Source organism: Haliaeetus albicilla, chromosome Z (assembly GCF_947461875.1).
Source record: "Haliaeetus albicilla chromosome Z, bHalAlb1.1, whole genome shotgun sequence".
Lineage (NCBI taxonomy): Eukaryota > Metazoa > Chordata > Aves > Accipitriformes > Accipitridae > Haliaeetus > Haliaeetus albicilla.
This window is the reverse complement of record NC_091516.1, coordinates 10,966,040-10,984,544: the sequence shown is the minus strand read 5'-3', so window position 1 is coordinate 10,984,544 and position 18,505 is coordinate 10,966,040. Positions and strand designations below refer to the sequence as shown.

Sequence of the window (18,505 nt, the reverse complement as noted above, 5' to 3'; positions counted from 1 at the left end):
TAGGACTTGTGCTTCTAGACCCTTCACCAGCTTTGGACACACTCCAGCACCTCAGTGTCTTTCCTGTAGTGAGGGGCCCAAAACTGAACACAGGACTCGAGGTGCGGCCTCACCAGTGCCCAGTACAGGGGGACGATCACTTCCCTGCTCCTGCTGGCCACACTATTTCTGATACAGGCCAGGATGCCATTGGCCTTCTTGGCCACCTGGGTACACCACCGGCTCATATTCAGCCGGCTGTCAACCAGCACCCCCAGGTCCTTTTCTACCAGGCAGCTTTCCATCCACTCTTCCCCAAGCCTGTAGCACTTCATGGGGTTGTTGTGACCAAAGTGTAGGACCCAGCACTCGGCCTTGTTGAATCTCATACAATTGGCCTCGGCTCATCGATCCAGCCTGTCCAGATCCCTCTGCAGTGCATGCCTACCCTCAAGCAGATCAACACTCTCACCCAACTTGGTGTTGTCTGCAAGCTTACTGAGGGTGCACCTGATCCCCTTGTCCAGATCACTGGTAAAGACATTAAACAGAACCGGCTCCAATGCTGAGCCCCAGAGACAACCACCTGTGACTGGCTGCCAACTGGATTTTAGATAACTGAACCTGTGACGACATTCACAGGCATCTGGCATTGCATTTCAGACATTTGTTCAGATGTACTGATGTAGCTGGAAGCAACTATGCCCTCTCCTCTCCTTCTTAGGAGGGTTGGAAGTTTTGGAAGATATGTACTGAAAACCTCCAAGGACAAGGAGGGCAAGGAACGCTGAAGAAATAATTTCTGCAACTGTACTAAACTCATACACCACACTATGGTACAGAGGACTAAGGAGGAACACGAAACTTTTCTTCCAGAACGGAGAAAATGGAGCCTCCTATGCAGCTGCTATGGGAACCTCTCATGCCAACTAGAGTTGAAAACTGATGAGAAGGCTCCAAAGGCAGCAGTAAAGCTCAAAGCACAGTACTTCAGACACCAAGACCATCCTTCTGCAGCTACCTTTAACACACTTACAGAACGTCAAATATTTTGAGTTTAGTTATTAACACTGGAGCTTTCCCCACCAAGGGGAGTAAAGCTCTGGCCAATTCACAGGGAAATATCACCCATTCCAAATTAACAGTTAAATTATAAGTGTTTCATTTCAAGTATTTGTAACTTTTACTAACACTTCAAACCACTTTAGAGCTGCTTCTACTCCTAAAGCTAGCCCCAGACAACTGACACAAGCAGCAGCCACTGAGCACTAGAAGCTCACAGGAAGACAACTATACCCCAACCGTCTACTTCTGAAGTGCAATTTTAAGTTCAAGAGAACACAAAACTCAACACTCCTAAAACAAGTATTTCCTTCCTACCTGTTTGTTCCCAGAAAGGAAATTCTACTCAAGCAGCTGCAGTCTCTCCCACTGAAGTATATGATAGTCCAGAACAGTCAGGCCATTCACTACTTGGACCACGTGTATGTATCTCTGTTCATTCCACCCCAGTGAACTTCATGATGGGGTCTACAAGATATGAAGCACAGCACTGTACGTATTGAACTATACAAACTTGGAGAATTCAGTGTGCTTAGAAGACTTTTTTGTTTGGAAAAGGAGCTCATGCACCCAGCGAATTCCGAACTGATCACTCTGAAGATACTGATCTACAGTTTCTTCCAGTGATTCTTCTCACAGTGTGCATCTAAATATGGGAATCTTAAAGAATGTTTGCTTTTAGCAGTTGTCTTACTTTGCATATATAATACAGCCTTATGCTTGCAGAATTCAATTATACAAAAGCCTGAAACAAAAGTTTGAGGAACCATAGTTCTATTTACAAAAGATGCAAAAGTATATAATATCGTATATTTAAAAATTGAGAAACTATGAAAAAAGTTATGCATTTTGGAATCACCTTCTTTCTGGTAGCTTTGGTCTTACAGGGACAGAAGTTGTCCTTACTATCGTAAGTAATCCTTAGGGTTTAGCCTGTGCCTAATCATTGGACTGATACAGAACACAGGAAGGCACAAAACATTCCCCTGCCTTCCTTAATCAACGTTCTGTACAAGACTTGTTACCTAATGTTTTCTTGGCCATTTTCATGACTATGGGCATCCCATTCATTCTCTTCTGAAGTGGCTAAAGAGGGGAGGAGAATACATATTCTCTTATCTAACAAGGTTGAGCCTTCAAATGCATGAAGCTCCAAAGGCTTGGTTACTTTCTGACATTATTACAACTTCCAGGACAGCCACAGCAGCCAAGATCATTCACATTGTCCTCAGACTTTGCTTAATCATCACTTTTTGTTCCTATGTATAACGATCGCTTAGTATCAAGTATCTACAAGTTAGTTCCAGATACAGAAAGAACTAATCTACTTTTCAACTTAAACTACCCTAAGGAAGCTAGTCACAATGCTGATGTTCTCCAACATAAGTACACTTCAGTTTGGTTTCACTAGACCAAATGAAGAGGTTTGTTTAGGTTTATTTCTCAATTATGTGAAGTCACAATGTATTTTTAAAGGTGGAAGGTGCAATTTAGCATTGAAACATCATGCTTTTGTATCACCTTCAGGGGAAGTACAGGTGAAACTAAACAGAATAATAAGCCAAATGCCCATATTGAAATTTAAGCATCAGAGAAACAAGTATCTTAAAAAGAAGTGGTAACTAATGAGGGAGAGCAGCAGAAAAAGCAGAATTATCCCAAGATTAGTATATAATAAAAATACCACCAATTCCAGCATAGCAATACTCGGTTTTTCCATTTTTCTTAGGCAGAAGATGGGATTTATAAATCTCCCTAAATCAGCATCCTTACTTTGAAATCTTACCATTTATAAGGTTTTACTCACAATACATGAACATTATATTCTTAATTAGAAATTAAGGCTGTATTTCAATAAAGTAATCTTTTTACAACAAAAAATCCTTCAAAAAACCCCATACCTATCTTGTCATTAGAGCAGTCAAGTTTCTCAATGTATCACCTGTTCCCTTATAATCCTAAACTCAATAGAATTGCTTAACAATTAATTATTACTAAAGTACACCAGGCAGTGTTATTTAGGCCCGCTAATTTTTACCGATATTTACTCAGCAGGAGACAAGTATGCCAGCTGTGCTGATACAGTGGGCTCTCAGCAGCACACTGCAGCTGGTCCCCAACAGATGAAGAGAACTATAAGAAATGCAGGAAATACGTTTGAAGCTTTCACAAGCCCCCATCCCAACGAAAAAAGTACTTTTTGTCCAGAACTGGACCAGAGTCTGCCGTGCAAGCAGCCAAGAACTGTTCACAAGATAACCACAGCACTAACAAAAAGATATTCCCTATGCATTCAAAACATTAAGCAAAATTCTTACAATCAGTTAAACTTCTAGAAGTTGTAGAAAACATAACCTATACCTCACAAGTGTGCATTGGACTTCACAGATGTTCCGAAGACACTAAGCTAGCCATGTAACAGGTTACCACAAACACTGCACTTTCTAAACATGTGGGGCAGTGGCGGGGAGGGAAGTGGGGAGAAGTTACAGACTCTTTACTGCACAAACTGATAAACATGTTACCTTCAGTGTTTCCATTCTGATGTGAAAAGTGTTGTCTGACATACTGTTTTACTTACTCTCAGAGGCTGACAAGGTAAAATAGCAATGTTTCTAAATGTTCATTTCCCAGATAATTCACATTTAACTACTCATATCACCTGTCACCATCAACATTTGTATGCTTACGTAGAAATACAGTCTACTATTTTCATATACGTAAGAGTAGCTTTTCCGTCAACTCAACTAGTTACTCATTCGGAAAACATTAGATTTGCAATTCCTCTATGTGGAGTACATGTCGGACCCTCCTTTAGCAGATCAGGTTACTCCACAGGGAGAATCTGCTGAAAAGATGACGTATCAGCCATTTGATCTTTACGTAACATTTTCCCTAAAAGATTTTCCTTTTTGCTTGGGAGCAGGAAGGACAAAAACAAAACAAGAAAACAAAGCAGACAGCCAGTGATTCATTATACCCCTACAGGAAAGCTGAGTTGAGGAATTTGCTCCCATCCCGTTCTATTTCCAGAACCTACTGCTAACATGCTACGTATAAGGTATGTTACATATGTGCAAGCTTCTCCTTAGCTTTGATGTTCCAAGCATGGCTCTTCATGCCTGGGACTACAGACTCTGAACGAATTCTATCGAGGACAAATCATAACCATCAGCTGGTTTTCTTACACCACCAGCTTAATACACTGTGCAACTTTCAATCCATAATACTTTCTCCACGGAGCCCCCTCATCATTTCTATATGAATGTGATATGCAAATGGATACCCTATAGAGCACTACATTTACACCAAACATTATCTACTGGGCAGCTTATTCATAAGACAAATCTATTCATATTTTTACTAACATGATAATCATCATAATCATATTCCATAGTACACCATATGCTGTAACTTCTAGCTCTTTGATTGCAAGCATACCTACTTAAAATTACTGATGTTTACTTGAGCTTAATTTAATTCATGAGCATGGAACAGCCAGGTCAAAATAACATTTCCCCAAGCCATTGACATGTACCTATGAAAGTGTTGTTTGAAGCAACATGAGCTACCACATGTATACTTAAAGCACTTTATTCATAATACAAATATCAGCGTCAGACTGATTTTTAGTTGAGATGGTTGATCTCAAGAAAGAATACACTCCTTCATAACCCCTAAACTATGTTAATGACTTGAATGGCATTCTATGATATAACCATTAGCTGTAAGCAGTACTGAATTACACTTTCATCACTAAAAAGGGCCTTATCCATAGCTACCATGGTGACAAAACACTAGCGTAAAAAGTTGTGGCTCCACTACAAGGATCTATTCTTCTACATGGCATTGAAAAATATCAAGTGCATCATGAGAAACACAAAAGGTCTGAAAAGAAACAAAATTGCATCCATTATGAACATAGTGGTTTACAACTAAATTTGTCATGCACTGCTACAATTCCCCACCCCCCCCTCCAAGAATCTCAAGTCATTATTGGGACTGAAACACTGCTTTGGAAAGTGATCGTTCTTTGTGAAAGGATTACTCTATTTAGACTTCATTGCTTTTCTGCCAAGCATCAGCCATATAAGGCAACCGAAGTTCACTGCCATTTATTTTGTTCAGCCCTTTCTGATGCCTAAGAATGACCCTTACTGCTGCCTGGAAAGGTAAGTCCATAAATCACAAGCCAAATAATTTACTTGTTATCAGCCATAGAAGCCACTTTAGGTCAGTTAAATGTTAACATTTTTCCTCACTGTATATCAAACGGACGGAGTTGGACTAATAACTTTTTCATCAAACACTACATTACTTGATGCTGTTAAAGAACTACATATGTAGGAGTGTTAAAAATTCTGCATAGAAATTACTTTGTTCAAGCCTCACAAATACCACCACATCTCAGACGCTTGAGAGACTAAAGCACACACATCCTATCTGACCAACACGCTGCGTTTGAGTTTGACAAACAGGAACAAAAATTTAAATAAGCTAGCACAGAGCTATGGCTTCTAGCTCATTTTGAACATTCACAATACAAGAAATTCCTTGCCTTCACAAAAGAACTAACCAATAATTGCCTCTTTGAGGCATGTGAAATGAATCTGTGGTGAGCAATATTGCTTTCACTATATGCAACTAGTTAGCTGGCGTTAACTTAACAAGCACCAGCAGTACAAAACCTTACACCAGAACTTCACATTTAGTTTCCCCTCCAACAGGTTCAAACGGGACTCCTTTCAAAAATGATAAAGCAGAAAATGGTCATCAAAACCAAACTAGGCTACATTAACTTGGAGGCTCAACTGCACAAACTTTTAAGAAGTCCACCACTAGCTAGCTTTTTTATTTTTCTTAATGGAGTTCTTAAGATAAAGTTTGCAAGGATCAAAATGCAACACAGACCTCTCCTATACAAGCCGAAAAACATGCAGTCCAGCTCGTCATCCTGAGGACAGAGAAGGGTCGGAGGGGAGGAAAAGAGGTGGTGGCAGCAGTCGAGGGGCAAAACTGCGACAGCATTTACAGAGGACATGGAGATCTCATTTTTATAAGGAAATCTAGCATCTGCCTTGAAGACCAGCCAGACACTAACCGATATTCCAGAAAACAAGGTGAAAGATAAACAAGAAACGGCAGACACAGGCAGCGCCAACCCTCAATATCTTCCGATTAAATAAAAGATACTACCTCCTTTAGGACTTTCTTATTTCCTGAGAAGTTAATTATACTCGCAGGGTTAGCAATCGTCTTGGAAGGTAAGGAGATGAAGCACCAGAGTCACGGAGTCGAGCAGTTTCAGTTCAATACCTTCACCGACCGAACAAAGAAACTTCTGTGCCTGAAGAGCTTAAAAACTTTCGGTCTCCCCAGACTCTTTCCTCAGCCTCCATGAAACCAGCGACTACGTTCACAGAAACAGCATTTCGGCGAGAGGGGGAGAAACACAAACGACAGCTAAGCTACGGAAGGCGAAAACACAGAAAAATAAAGGCCAAAAACAGGATATCAAAATGAAGCGTGAAATCCTTCCTTTCTCCCCACCCCCTTCGGTAGAGGAAGGATTTTTCTGTTGCTGCTGCTGCTGCTGCTCCCCAAGCCTTCTCCATTTAATTTACCTTGTCCGTCGGGCGCCTAAACAAGATCCAGCAGGCAGGAGTTTCTTCCGACCCCAAGGAAATATATTAAATCCAATCGAGTTTTCTTCTCGTTAAGGGGCAAGGGAAGAGAGGAGAGGAGAGGAGAGGAGAGGAGGGAGGGGGAGGGAAAAAAAAAAAAAAAAAAAGATGCAACAGCTTTCGACGAGGACGGGGGCGTTCGCGGAGCGTGCGACGTGCGTGTGCACGGGGGGAGGGCGGCGGCGGAGCGGGGCTCCTCCCGGCCCCCGCGCCAGGGTCTGCCCCGCGGGCGGCCCCGAGCCGCGCCGGCCCCGCCCGGCGCCGCGACCGCCCGGCAGAAACGACGCCCGGCGGCGACACCGCAGCGGCCCCCGCCACCCAGACGGCCCCGGCAGCGCGGCCCGGCCCGGCCCGGCCCGGCCCGGCCCGCCGCCGCCGCCCCTCGCCCGCCGGCCTGCCTCCCCGGCGCGCTGGGCGCCGCCGCTCCGTCCCCGCCTCCTCGCCCGGGGCCGCGCTGCCCGAAGGGGGCCGCCGACCCCCCTCTCCCCCCCCGCTCCCGCCGCGCCGCCGCCAAGGGCCGGAGGGGAGCGGGATGGCCGCCTGCCTCACCTGCCCGCCCGGCGCCGCCGCCCTCTCTCCCCGCCTCCTTTCGCACACTTCCCCCTTCTCCCGCCGCTTCAGCCTCCCGCCTCCCGCCCCCCCCTCCTCTTCCTCCTCCCCCCTCCCTCCCCGGCCTCGGCAGCGGGGGGGCCGCGGAGGCGGCGGAGCTGTGGGGAGGGGGAATGCCCCAGGGTGGGGGAGGGGGGTAACCGGGGGAGAGACCGCCGCCCCGGCCGGGGGAGGCACCACAGCGGCGACGGGGGGGGGGGGGGGGGGGGGGGGCGGAGCGGGAGCCTGGCCGGGGCCGGGTGCCGGGCGGAGGCGGCCGCCGCGGGAGCGGGCAGGCGCGGCGCTCGCGCCCCCACTGGCCGCGACGGGAGTGTGGAGAGGACGGACGGGTAACGCCGCCGCCGCCGGGTCCCGCTGGCCTCCCCTCCTCCCCCCCACCGCCCTGCACCGGTGTGGGGGCTGAGCGCGGGAGGCCGCGGCGCAGCCAATCCCCAGCCAGGGGCGTCGTGAGGGACGGGCCGCCGCAGCCAATGGCGCTCGGCGGGGGGGCGGGAGCGGGCTGGGGAGGAATGGGGCGCGGTGGGAGCGGGGGTCGTCGGCGCGGGTGCGGGGGGCCGGGGCAGAAGGAAGGGCCGGGGCGGCCGCGGGCTGAGGGCGCGGGACGGCCCGGGGAGCGGAGGGCCGCGGCCGCGGAACGGGGCCTCCCGCCTCTGCCCGACGTGCGGCCCGCGACGGGGCCGGGGCCTGTCCGTGGGCCCGGCCCGGGCCGGGCGGTGGCGGGTGACCTGCGGGGTCCCTTCCTGGCCCGGTAGCCACTCGGGGGGACCGAGAGACCCCTGCGGCGGGGTGCAGGTGTCGCTGGTTCCCCCCCGCCCCCCGGTTTTGGCGTCGTTTGCCTTCCGGAGGGGCGCGAGGGCTGCCCAGGCAAACTCAATCCCAAACGACGAATGTTTCCTCGGGCGTAAGCAGCTCACCTTCCTCATTTAATAATTGCACATATTACATCCAGATTGCTGGAATGACTGATCACGCATCGGGCGTTTGCTGTCTTACGCTCATGGCTGTCCCTGCAGCTGCCGCTCCGTTGCGCCTTACGCTCCCCAACTTCCAGTCACCAGGATCTGGGGCAACAGACGCATCTGGGGCAAAAACGTAACAACCTCCACCCAGACGTGGCGTTTGGATATGTTGTACTGAACTCTGATGCAAGCCACGACAATTAAAGTAATGCCACATGCATAGTCACACTGTTTCACATAAGCCCCGGAATACAGCTGCGTTTTCTCTTCCAGTTATGTCAACGCGCCCCGTACAATACAGTGTTACTGAAAATGCTGTTAACTGTAACGTAGTCGTGTACAAAGATGTTTGAAAAGCAGCCAGTGGGTTTACTGCAGGTCACATGACTGCAATATTGGCGTTTGTTGGATCTCAACAGTACGTTGATGGAAATGTTTTTCTGTTTAATTTCCTTGATTGTTTGAAATGGGTATTTGATAACCTATTGTGTATGCAATATGCCATTTTAACAGTCCTGGAGTTCTGTTTGGCCACAAAACAGTGCACAAAGCTGACAGCAGGGTGGATTTGTACATGCTGCTCACCTTATGCTCCTTAATTGTCTTCTGCAGAGACCATGTCTAAGGACAGGTAGTTTTATTTTCACGCCCATTTAATCCCTGGCTTCTCTACTGGGACTGCCACCAACTAAGCTGGGATAGTGTTTCATTATGATAATCTGTTACTGAGAAATGGACAAAATGCTAAAAAATGCCATTTTACATGAGCCACCGAACAGCAAAAAGGAAAATGGTATGTCAGGTTAGAATTGACCTGCCACCAATTTTAGCATAGGACTAGATGTGAAAAGTCCTTTAAACCCTCACCAGTCCCTGAAAGTCACTCCAGCTGATACTTCCTGTTCAGGATCATTAGTTGCTTCACCCAGTTTCTTACAGGACTTTGGACAGTTTAATCTTTAGCAACAAAACATACAGTTGATCACATTTATAAAAGCCCAGCATGTTTAACAATACTGCTATTTATTTAAAATTTCTTGCCTGTGTATGGGAATTGTATGCTTGAATATCCAGTTTGTTTCCAGATACAGAAAATAAGCATGCATTTCTACTAGAGTAATAATATTTGCTTATTGTTTCTTTACTTTTCTACAAATCCTCTCTCCGTCTTTACAGAGCATACAGTCCTCTTTGGGGACTACATCTATGCCTACACTTAAATAATTAAACTAAATTAAATATAACCATCAGAGTTTTTACAAAGTAAAATTATGTATGTATATGTACTTCTCAAAACATTAAATCACTTCCATTTCTTCTTGTTCAGATAAGCCATTTTCTTCAAATGAGTCAGCTTTGGACTGAGGCCAAGCATGAGAACTTCACCCCCACTGACAACAGATTCAGAATTTCTCACTGTAGTGCACTACACTGTTGCTATAATAAAATTACTAAATTTTTAATCCCATGCAGACAATTTATCATTCCTGTCTAATAGCCTGTAATGTATCCTTATCATAATTAATATGAACAGTTCTCTGTAACTGACGTCCTCCATCGCAAACTCTTCAAGGCACCTCTTTTATGCATGAATTATCGTAACTTTTTTAATGTGAAAATGTTCTTTGGCAACGTTTGCTGCAAATTGCCCAATACATTCATTAATGCAGCCAGGGAATAGATGGGTGTGGGAAATGTATAGCAACTGTTGCTCCCATAGTGAATCTATCATAGTTGCAACGTTAGTTTCAATGGACGATACTACTATTTCACTTACAGTTTTAGCCATCAAAAATAAATGCCTAGCCAAAGGCTGCTGAAACTATAGCTAGCTAGACTGCAGCTCCTGAAGACATTTTACATATACAACTATACAAATTAAGAAAATACCAGGAGTTATCCTGGGGATTTAAAAGTGCTATAAATACCAAGACAGTATTTAGATTACAGCTTCAGCAGATTCCCCAGCAACATTAATTCCCAGAGCTGGTATCCCAGTTACCAAATAATTACAGTTTAAGTGCACAAAGTACAAAATATAGAGTTACATAATGAGTCTTTCAAGTGAGACTGTGCAACTGATCCCACTGAAGGTTTAAAGAAATTCTTTATGCATGATTTCACAGTAGACACCAAGCCCCAAATCCTCTCACTCAAATATCTATTTTTATATTTGAACAGGAACACTAGTAAATAGTGCAACAACATGCAGCTAACCTGAAAGAACGGTTGGTGAAACAGTCACCTCTGTGTCTGTCCCTTTCAAGAGTTCAATGGTCTGAACAACGTATACACAAGGTTTGATTGCCACTTTTCACTATTCTTACCACTGTTGTTTGTTGCGTTCGTGCATTTCCACTTTTCCAAGAGCTAGACTGAAAGGCCTTCAGGGTAAGCGCTTCTGCTCATTAAACGCTCAGGTAGTGACTTGAACAGTGGGTTTTAACGTGATTTGAATTGGGACTTCTGGACATTATTGCAATATAAGTATTAAATAATAATTACTGGAAGTAATAACTGCCTGAAAGACATAAAGACACAATAAGTAATCTTTTCTTTAACAAATATATATTGAATTTTATTTTAGATACTCCATAATTTAAATCTGCGCATCGTCTATTCGAGGTATCTTGCTGTTACATTTTCTGAATTGATCTGCTTCACAACTGGATTACACCATTTTTATGCTGGTGAAATCAACACATAACTGGTATAATTCAGTGGCAATTAAGTCTTAGAAGTATATTGTTATGACTTCCTACTACATTTAAAGAGAAGTTAAGTAAACAACCTCTGTTCAATCTAACTTTGATACAATCCCAAATTTGTTAGTGGTTAAATATTGCATTACACCATACAAAGAAGCTTTCTCTGTATTTGGTTGCATAATTTTTCAAATAGTTATATCAAACAGAGCAATGCATGTCAATGTATTACGTGACTAAGTTTTGGAGTATTATGCAAGTACCAATAGAAAACCTTTGTAACACCAAAACCTATTTTGTATATGCTGTGTTCCAGAAATGGTTAGGAATGTTTTAGAGTTATTTTTAAACATTTTATTGTGACTTTTCATTTGTATTTCTCTTCCTTGGTTTCCATGGGTGAGCTCCTGAATTCTGACCGAGGAACACTTGGCACGGTGTTTCACATGGAGGAGGAAAGACAACAAGGTGGTGTTAAGGCACTTTTCTTCTTCCCTGATTTGGACCACTTTGCTCCTGCACAGTCTCCTTAACGCTCACTTTAAGCTATGCTGCAGCCTCTTAGCCTGAGTCTGTTTTGACAGCTGATGCCCTCATATGAATCTTGTGCCGGTCAAAATAAACGGAGAGGGATGAAAATGCAGCCATGTCGTGTGAGGACACGGACAGCTGCAGGTCGTAACCGTCAGTCCTTTGCTCACAAGCTCCTGCAGAGCTGTTTCTGGCCACACTGAGGGCAAAGAGTTGAACATGAAGTTGGCAGAAAAAGCCAACTATGAAGTTGCCTAAAATAAGGTATTTGATCAGTATTTTGCCTATGCACTGACGATGGTTTTGGACTGCCTTTGGTAAGGTTCCTGGATCCAAAAAGGGTAACAATGAATGCTGCTGAGGATATTTGTGTCCAAAAAGCAATCCTAAAAGAATACCAACTTCTAATCAGATATGGAATAGCTTTTCTATAGGAAATCAGTTACGCTAGCTCTATAGTAGCTCTGTAGAAGCTCTGTACTGATTATATTGCTCTTCCAAGGTCAGTAATTGGTGCTGCATCCTGTAGGAAAACTGTCACTCCTCTCTCCACTGGTAGGAAAGAAGAATTTTTGCAGCAAGTTTGTTTAAAATTAATTATGGTGGGTTTTTTAAGCTGATGAAAACTCATGAGAATGTGTTCTGGATTAACAAGTTGGTGAACAGGTGATTTGTAAATAGACATTGTAAATGTTATCACAAATATCATTCCAGAATTATTCTATATAGGCACATTTATGGTAATTATACCCATCATGCTAACCATTAAATAAATCCAGATTTCTTTAACTGCAGTATGAATTGCATTGGTTTTACATTTTATCTTCCTTATTTCTATTCTGAATATTAATTTTTCTTAAAACAGGCTAACACTGACAATACAAATCTGTTAGTAGTTTCTAGCAACACTGTTGCATATGTGCATGCTTAACTAATTCCTTCCTTTTTCCTTGTCATCTGTTTTCTCTGAATAATTTCAGTCACATAAAAATAAAGACTAATAATATGTGAATTCCTGGCTTCAGTGTTGGCTCAAGGATATTTAAGATTGAATTTCTTATGGACCACCATGTTTGTAACCACAGGTTAAATCCTTTTGAAGCAAGGAGATCCAGACAGTCCAGCGAGATGAACCATCCTGTCTCTAGGCCTCTTACACTAAAGGATTGTACCTTAAGTAAAGAGGTTTTGATTCGCAGAAAAGCTACCTTGGAACGTTTTTAGGAGAGCTCAAACCCCAATCATTTCGATTGTGCTCCATCTGCAAAACAGAGTTCATGATAAAATATAACTTTAGAATCAGTTTGTCTTCCCTGTTTCTCCTCTTCATGAAGTCTTTAGCTGTCTTTCTTCAGTTATTTTTTCCGTCTTCTCCCCACCCTACAAATATGTGACATAGTTCTAAGTGCCAAGAAATGTTCTCTTTTTTAAAGTATTTTATCCCTTGTCCTTCAAGTAAACAAAATATAAAAGATTGCCCTTGTATGAGTAGCATAACTAAAAACCATTTTTCATTTTCCTTTGGCAGGAATGGTTTCAGAGTAGCTTTTTAAAAATTAAAATAGATACTTTTTCAGTTATATCTGTCCTAAGTTCTAAGGCATGGTAGTTGCAAACGATAAAACTAAAGTAATATTTTTAATGTTTTAATTCACAGGTTTCATATCCTGGTTTCTTTCATCAAAAGGATATTTCAATATAAGCCTTACCTGGCAGATATGAGTAATATGCTGCATCAGTGAGGAAATATTGATTTTCCAGGCCACAAAGGTAAGATAGTTGTGTATTAACTCATTTCCATGCCTACAAACAAACAAAAGCTCTAAACAGAGAAAGTGGCTTTACCAAGTGCTTTGAGAAGAGCACTTTAGTCTTGAGCTGTAATCACTTTTTTAATTATGATTTGTATAAATAAAATCTTTTAAATATTTTGCTTTGTTAAACTCAGGTTACAAAAATATGTACATTCTGATTAACTGTGCTGCTAGCAGCAACACAGCAGAGTTTACAGCTGAGCATTGTGACAGCATCAACACATTTTCATGAACATACTTCAAAGTGTTGCAATTAGACAGCATATTTTCAGATTAAACAGGCACACAACTTTGATGAGAAAGCTCCCCTTTGAATTTGCACAAAAAATATTTAATCAAGAAAAAAATAGCCTTGTTTTTCACTGTTGGTGAGACAAACCCGCTTATATCTAAATGTAGGTGGCACAGAAACCTATCAATTTTTGGAAAAATGTTCAGTGGAAAATACAGTTGCTGTTACAAGGCCCGTAGGGTACTGCTTTTCAACCTTCATAAACTGGTCTCTCTTCAGCTGAAGTTAAAATTTATGGTATTATTTCCCTCTTCCTCAGATACCCATTCCATTAGCTGTAAAAGTAGGAGAGAAGTGGTTCAATTAAAGTTTATCTCAGTTCAGTGCATTTTGAGAGTACAGTCACAATGCCGTGGCTGTTATACTGTGTGACACAACTGAGACAAGGTTTGCAGAAGAGGTGGTGTCTTTAATTAGGCCAACTGATAGAACTGGAGAAAACAAACAAACTTTTGGACTTGACTGACATCCATTAATCAGATATGACAAGTTGCAAAATCCAAACTAAATACAAGTGGGATGTGATCGGTCTAAGTATAATAAAATTATTTTAATCAATTAAACCACTGGAGAGAAAACAGTTGTTAACATGAATGTACAGGGATGAATCTGCAAGAAAACTGTAAGCTTTAAAAACAATGTTGCTACTGAGTTCACAGTTTGTTTATCCACTGTTAAGACTTTACTCCCCAGGATTATTATTTAACCATGACTGGTATGTCCCCTGTGAGCACCTCGATTGTGCAAGAGGTGGAATACCTTCTTTATGAAAAAATATTCTCCTAGCCTTTGCTGTGTTTTGTCCTTGATCAGTTATCTGTGTGAGTTCATTGTAGTGAATAATGGTTGATTAGTTTCATGCACATAATCTTCCTGAGTGTATGTGATGTGTTCAGTGTAATACATCACATTTTTAAAGGTGTATGAAGAAGACCCATGAAAATTAATAGTTCTTTTGGGCCTGACATCAGTTATGTTAAATACATCGGTATTCATGAATTTTGCATTTGTTCTGCCAGCAAGGTTAGGTTCTAATGAGTGTTTGTTAGTACAGGGGAAATCTGTTTTGGATTGTGAGTTTACTACTAGAAGTGTTTAAAAAGGGAGGTGGAAAAGGGCTCCAGGAAGAACTCGTCAAGGATGTGTTTTATTAGATGCTGTAATTATTTAACAATTCTCTGTAAATATACACCAGCATCGAGTAGTATGTAATAGACAGGAAGATGCTGTCAGTGAGGGTTTCCTTTTTGCATTTTGACCTTCATAGACAGTATTTGGGTGGTTAATTCAAGCAGAGAGCCTGCTCCTTGCAGGACAGTTCTAGAGACTTTTTTTCTGGTGTGTTTTGCATGGTGGCTGATTTTCTGAAGAGTTTCTTGGTTTCTGGTTTCCTCTGCAAGGTAATTTGTATTGTCACTTTTTGTCAGCTGTGTTATCTAGAAAGATGATGTTTGTATTTTAGTACAGGAAGGGCAGTAAATATTGAATTAGTAGTGGAAATCAGTGGAGAAGTTCAGGTAATAAAGATGTGTATCTTTAGGATACAGAGTAGGTTTGGTGGCACAGTTCTCTCAAACACCTTCCCATAAGAGTTCATGAACAGGCTGCCATACTGGTATAAGGGACACATTTAAAAATATTTTCAAACTTCGGTTGCCCCACCCTACTGATTTGCACAATTCTTTATAAGCAGCAGCTACCTCCATCTGAACACCACCGATTTAGGTGTATCAGCATTGTATTAAATGAGAGAAACAATGGCACAGTTTTTAAGTTCTTTCTTTACCTTTGACAGAAACCATCTTGAATAAAGCCACTACACAACCAGGAGGCCTTTGGGAGAGAAATCCTCAAAGATGTGAATATTCATAAACTGCTTTCTAAGACATTCACATGTTAAATGGCACTGTCCTTGTCAGGCTGTTCAGCATTTTGGATCTGCGCAGATGTTTTCTTATGCAGACTCTGAAGAAATAGGAAATTGCCAGGCTATGGTTGCGTTCTTTGCCGTGACATACCTATTTTTACTATATGAGCTCTTTCGCCTGCTGTTCAGGCATGGATTTATGTTTCAATATATCAATACATTAATAAATAGAGCTCTGGAGATATGTGTGTATATATATACACACACACCTCAGTCTGCTAAAGCCTAAATCTGAAATATGGTACATGAGACATACATGTATATAAACCATATATGTGGCATATATATATATATATGCACAAATATTTAAGTGATAAGCATTCACCCTTATAGTGTAGAACACCTATAGTGTTAGTTTAATTACTCTTTAATTTTAAGGCAAATAAATGTCAATAAAAACGTATGGACAAGAAAGCTATGTGAATCACACATAAGTTAGGAAAAAATGAGTGATGTCCCAGAAAGTTAGGTAATTTAACAGGCATGCTGCCGCCACCAAGATTTAAAATATAAGGATCTGCTTTTTCAAATGCAGAAATACTTTTCATATAAGTAAGCTTATTGCCTTCATTGAGATTGCTAATAGAAGGTGCTGTACACTTGACTCTAGATCTGTGACCTAAGGGATTGTTTACACTGAATCAGGAAAGTACACTAAATCTACATACATTGAAACACCTTAATATCATGTGATACAGTGCTAGCATGTACTAGCTGTTGAGGTAATGTAAAGCCTATATACCCATTTGAAGTTTATGAAATGAGACACATGTAATGTTTTCCTGAGCTACTGCCTTCCCGCCCTTTGCAAGCTGAGAATATCCTGGAGGGGTTAGGAAGGTAAGAAAGCCCCTATTTGCCCCTGAATTCTGCTTCCTCATTACAACATTGGAGACTCATGACACAGCACTGCAAGCTCGTTTCATCTCCTTGCTCTGCAGAAAGTGGATACAGAGCTTTGGAGAGCACTTACAGACCCTTGTTGCAAACGCTCCCCTCATCCAGTGCAACGTGGCAGGAGCCTGGACCTTGTTGAAATGAGGACCATATCTATCTCTGGCTGCCATGGACAACTCACCACACTTGTCCTGCTGCTCTGTTGCCATGCCAAATAAAATATCATAATACACTGCAGGAGAACAAAAAGTAGATAACCAGCAATTCTCCTTTCACCTGCATATGTTAGGCAAAGCCTGACTGGATTTTATGATGGAAATACATATCAAAGTCAGTTTGCTGTAGACAGTGTTGACGCTAGTGTACACAGTGAGGACTCTGAGGCTGACGCACTCTGTTGTGGAGAACACTCACATAAAAGCCAGGACCACTTTGCCCGAATGCCTGGCTGAGACCTGACTGTTGGCTGGATACATCCAAGGGTACCAGGACGGGTGTTCAATTTGCCCGTCTTATGGACTACTTGGGCTGGCAACCCTGAGAAAGGAACATCAGCCAGTAAATCTCCTTGTTTTGCTTGGTTAATACGCTATTAATGTGAAAAGTTGCAAAAGAGGTAGCAGTCTTGCAGTTCTCCGGTGAGGGAGTATGACTTGCAGGGTTGCGGTAGGCATTTTAAATTTCTCTGCTCCTAACAACCAGCTGCACCTCTGCAGGCCTCTTCTTTCCCTAACTGCTCATTTCAGTTGCCTTCATTTGTACGTTCCAGGCAGTGACCATGCCAGAAGTTTCAAGAGCCAGTTCAAAATAATGATGTTTCAGCAAATATAATAGTTTACTCACTCTCAGATGTTCAGTGGAAAACACTCCTTTCTTTCCCTTGTCCTCCTCCCCCACCACACACATTTTCTCTTTCCTCACATCCCCCTCAGCTGCTTGAGCTTAGAAGGGAGAAGTTTTGAAAATGCAGTATTGCAGCAAACAAGTCAAAGTCCTCTGCCATCACCCCTCATCAATAAAAAAAGAGGCACAAGCCACTGTTAGCTACTGAAATTTTGAATAACCAAGCTTCACTGGAAACTTGAATCATTTCTTAGGGGAACAAAAGTTGAATTTAAGATGCTGAAATTATTATTTTAGAGCTGTCTTGTCCCTCATTCCAGCATTGAAAGCAATGCCTTACCAGTCATATGTGACTATGCTTCCAGAGAAGATTAGACTGCTTCTGTTCCACCACATATAGGAAATGTTCTATGAATTGTTTCTTCCTATAATGATTGTATGAAGAGGGAAATCACCTGGAGCACCATGCTGCATTCTATCTCCCATTTATGGGACTCCAATAAAAAGAGGAGTGTTTAGCCACTACTGCATACTGAAGACCTTCCTCTCTTCCTGGAGCTGAATGAAATAGTTCCGCTGACCTTCAGAGAAGGATCAGCCTTTGAAGGCGAAAAATAGAGTGATAAAGAGAGGTTGTTTTGTCCCAGGTGAAGAAGAGTGCTGCCTTGGGAAGAGGAAAGTAAGTCCAGGCAGACCGCAGTGGAGTGAGTTGGAGAAGAGGCCAGTTTTACCACAATCAAATACCATGCAGGTGCCCCAACAATTGCTTTACTTTCTTACGCGTGAAATACATAGAAGTACTGCAAATTCCAGTCATGCTGCCTGTGTACACAGGCTTCTGGATATGAAGAAGAAAAAGCAGATGTTAGTTGTCTTGTAAAGGAAGTATCAGCACTCTGAAAGCTGTGAGAGTGATTCTTCAGGAAAGAAATGCATGTAAAGATTTGAGTAAGAAGGCTACAGTGTATGGAGAAGCTGCTGACACTGAGAAACATGAGGAATAATACTTAGGAAGTAAAACCTGTTGGTGACTACAGAGGAAATGGATGTGAGCAGTTAGTAAGTACTCTCAAATGAATGTAAAACTGTGAAGAAATGAAGGAGATAAGTTAAAATAAATATTATCAAATAGAGCAGAAGGATATCCAGTGGTCTTTTCAAAGCCTTGGGAGAACAGAGAAGCAGTTGAAAAAGGAAATGAAA

General features: G+C 42.4%; 1 protein-coding gene across 10 annotated transcripts in view; it reads right to left on the bottom strand.

Moving 5' to 3' along the window:
• ERBIN (erbb2 interacting protein) overlaps window positions 1–7,368 on the bottom strand; it is a 127,538-nt gene extending 120,170 nt beyond the window's left edge. For 2 of the 10 annotated variants that reach the window (XM_069776271.1, XM_069776276.1), the window contains exon 1: window positions 6,666–7,068. The gene's annotated coding sequence lies outside the window, so the exon portion shown is untranslated. Of the gene's footprint in view, window positions 1–6,237; window positions 6,510–6,665; window positions 7,070–7,274 lie in introns of those variants that run through there. The other 8 variants (XM_069776280.1, XM_069776278.1, XM_069776272.1 and 5 more) reach the window with 7 other exon arrangements.
• Window positions 7,369–18,505: the final 11,137 nt, after the last annotated feature.